General features: G+C 43.2%; 1 long non-coding RNA gene across 1 annotated transcript in view; it reads left to right on the top strand.

Annotated features, from left to right (window-relative positions):
* Positions 1-2,958, top strand: part of LOC132401133 (uncharacterized) — a 5,827-nt gene extending 2,869 nt beyond the window's left edge. Inside the window, exon 2 of the long non-coding RNA XR_009514491.1 lies at positions 1,051-2,958. This is a non-coding gene — a long non-coding RNA (uncharacterized LOC132401133). The remainder of the gene's footprint in view (positions 1-1,050) is intronic.
* Positions 2,959-3,487: the final 529 nt, after the last annotated feature.

A 3,487-nucleotide genomic window follows, 5' to 3' on the forward strand; every position in this document is an offset into this window, starting at 1 on the left:
AGGGCCACTCCTGACCGCTGACCAGCCCAGCGGAGAAATGCCCGCCTCTCCCGCTTTGTCCATTTTAACGCAAAACCGGAAGCGATGCGAAGTGGACTCCAAACCCCGGCACAGGGTTAAAAATCATTGCACCCAGAATCTCGCGCGTTGATCCAACAATAAGCGTTTGGGGTGCCGGGGGTGGGGATACGTCTCCTCCAGTGGAGGTGTAAGACGCCCCTTCCCTCCGCTAGCCTGCAGGTCACCCCTGGGCAAGGTGTAGCCTCCCCTACCCCCTCTACAGGGTGACGGGCGGCCATGGGAGCCGGTGCAGATCACAGGTCCCTGACACCAGGCAGACAATCTCTGAAGAGTATCGATACTGGCTGGGGTCACCCGTCTTGTAAAGACACTGCCCAGAAGAAGGTAACGGCAAACCTCTTCTGTAGAAAAAAATTATAGTCTTGGATAAGACCATGATCGCCCACGTAATACGGAAGGGCAGATAATGATGATGCTGATGCTGAACCTTGAGGTTCATCTTTTTCCAGAGAGCCAAAAGAGCCCATTGGAAAAATAACTGGCCACATTGTGAGCGTTCCTCACGAGTGATTATATACCTGCATCTGCCCATTGTCTCATTGAGAGAGAGAGATTTCCATTTACACTTTCAGTGTCTATTATCCACATGCTATGTGTCACCATAGGGTAGTGCTTAGCACAGTGCAGGTGATCCGGGTTCAATTCCTGCTGTACGGAGTTTGTACGTTCTCTCTGTGATTGTATTTCTCCCACAGTCCAAACATGCACTGGTCGAACACAGGTTAATTAGTAGCTGTAAATTGTGGTTAGGCTAGGGTTAAATCGGGGGTTGCTGAGCAGCGGGCCGGACAGCCTATTCTCAATAAATAAATATTCACTCTATACACACACTGATTCTGTAAGTTGGGTAGATTCTCCTGTGCAATATTTACATGTTGGTGCCCATTCCCCGCATCGACTGTTTTCTAAATTATCGGTGTCTATTCCCACATAGTTAATGGGTGTGTGTGTGTTTGTTTTCTTCTGCAGAGCACAACTGATAATGTCCATACCACAAGTAAGCTGAACAGCACAGACACGAGTAATTACACATCCACTGTGTCTGTGTCCACCGTGTCCACCACCCCCACTGGCGGCACTGGTGCAGGAGGCTTCAGACTGCATTCGTTCAACTTGCTGTTTCTCCCCCTCACCATCACTGCGTCCGTAATCTACCTCTCCTGCTAAAGGGTGCTTTGGCCTCACTTGGCAACGAGGCAACACGTCATTCAAACATCAGCTCAACACCGGGGAGCCCATGATGGGTGCACAGCTCAGCAACTGGTTTTCCACAGTTATTACCTTGTTCCTCTCGTTTCCTGAAGACCAAATCATCATTGGCGAATGTCACCCTTGATTTCACTTTGCCGGTGTGAGGTGATCACGTTGAACTGAAATGAATTTGATCGTCCCTTCTCTCACTCTCTGTCTCTGTTTCTCTCTGTCTGTCTCTCTTTCCTTCTTTATCTCTTTGCTGCTGAACTGAGCTGCCCTGATAGTTACCGTGTGTGAAAGGAAGAATGATTTGAAGAGCCTTCTGTCGACTCTCTGCCCGTGTATCTTTTTTTTCCGGTGTAAATAATTAGACTAATTAACCAGCGATTTTCTGTTGAAATGAGACCTGGTGAGACCTGGTGAGAACTTTAATTCTCCGGGAAGCCGCTCATTCGATAATAATAATAATGGACATTCAGAGAAAACCTGTTGAAGGTCAGTGGGACTGTTGAAAGAACCAGACCGTCAAACTTCAGTGCAAGGAGACGCTCCTGGCCGATACCAAGATTGGATTTTACCAACACACAGACACTCACACATACATACAGATTCACACACACTTACTGGTAGAACATGTTCAATTCATTGATAAGTTCAAATTTTTAAATATTTTTAGTACTTTTAGGGAGGTAATGTATCACATATTTATTGGATATAAATATTTAGAGCTACCTCTTTATCATCTGGTTTTTAAAATTGAAAAACAAAATGATATGGTATTGTTCAAAAGTCTTAGGCACTGTATGTAGCTGTGTTGCCTAAAACCTTTGCACAGAACTGTAGTAATTTTTGTATTGCAGTACAAAAATTTCATGACATATCTAGGGTAAGGGAGTGAGAAGCACCAGAGAGACATTTCGTAACGACCAATTGTTTGGAAGCAAATGACCCTGATCGTGTCCCAGGGCTGGGCATGTCTGCACCTGCAGCACCGTTTCTGCTCCATTTTGACAACACAGTACTGTGCAAAAGCCTCAGGCACCCTAGGCATGAGTGTGTGTGTGTGTGTGTGTGTGTGTATACTTGTACTTTTGCACAGTACTGTATGTCAGTCTGAGATTCAAACAGTAAGCTTTGCTAGACAGTGATGCACACTTTAATTCAGAAATGATAAAGGAATGAGAACCACAGATTCTCAAAGTCGCCTTCTCCTTAAGTGACTGTAGGCAGTGAGTTTGTCTCCTTGGACTGACACTGACCCACTGAACTGTCCAAATAAAATACCTGGTAATGTTTTAAAAGAGAACTTCGTTTCACATCCAGTTCATTTTTAGCAGAACTGAAGGCATTTGGCAAGTACTGTATCCTCTGATTATATTTGCGATAACATCTACTTGTGCTGTAACAAATTTCTAGATGTGATAGTTCATGGCATTTTGTTTTGGAACAAAATCTATAGGTTTATTGTTTGTATAATTAACTGTTGTGATTGTCAATTTAAAAGTAAATATTGTATTAAAGGGGACCTTAATGATATCTCTGCTGTATATAAAAGGTACTGGAAATCATTTAAAGAATCAGATATTTAAGCCTTGCCTCAAGCTACTTTGGAAAATTTTAAAAAAGGGTTCTTGAATTATTTGAATAAACTAATTAATTATAAAAATAAACTACGTGCTGTGAGATGGTGTAGGTCATTATACCGAATGCCTTGAGTGGAAAATGCATTCTTCAGTTCCAAGACGAGTAAGTCAAAAGTAAGGACAGATTCCAAACACCTCGTCCTGATTCAAATAGAGTTCACAGGTATTTGGTTTGATTATATTCACATCACATACAAGGGTGAGATGTAATAAACACAAAGGTACACCTACAGTTTTCCACAGGGTCTCTCATATCTTCAGCATGTCCCATTGGATCAGATTTATTCTCACTGAATTATGTGACGTAAGATTTGTTCTTGAGTTTGCAGTCTGCTGCATACACTTGAGGTGTACTTGCTGATGGAGGGAAATGTGTTAAACAGATCACAGCAAGTTCCTACACACAATGCAGGTGTGATCACAAGATGAGAAAATCTGCAGATGCTGGAAATCCAGAGCAACACACACAAAATACTGCAGGAACTCAGTAAGTCAGGCAGCGTCCATGGAAATGAATAGTCCATTGATATTTTGGGCCGAGACCCTTCCTCGGGACTAGAAAGGTGATT

This window comes from Hypanus sabinus, chromosome 10 (genome assembly GCF_030144855.1).
Source record: "Hypanus sabinus isolate sHypSab1 chromosome 10, sHypSab1.hap1, whole genome shotgun sequence".
NCBI classification, from domain to species: domain Eukaryota; kingdom Metazoa; phylum Chordata; class Chondrichthyes; order Myliobatiformes; family Dasyatidae; genus Hypanus; species Hypanus sabinus.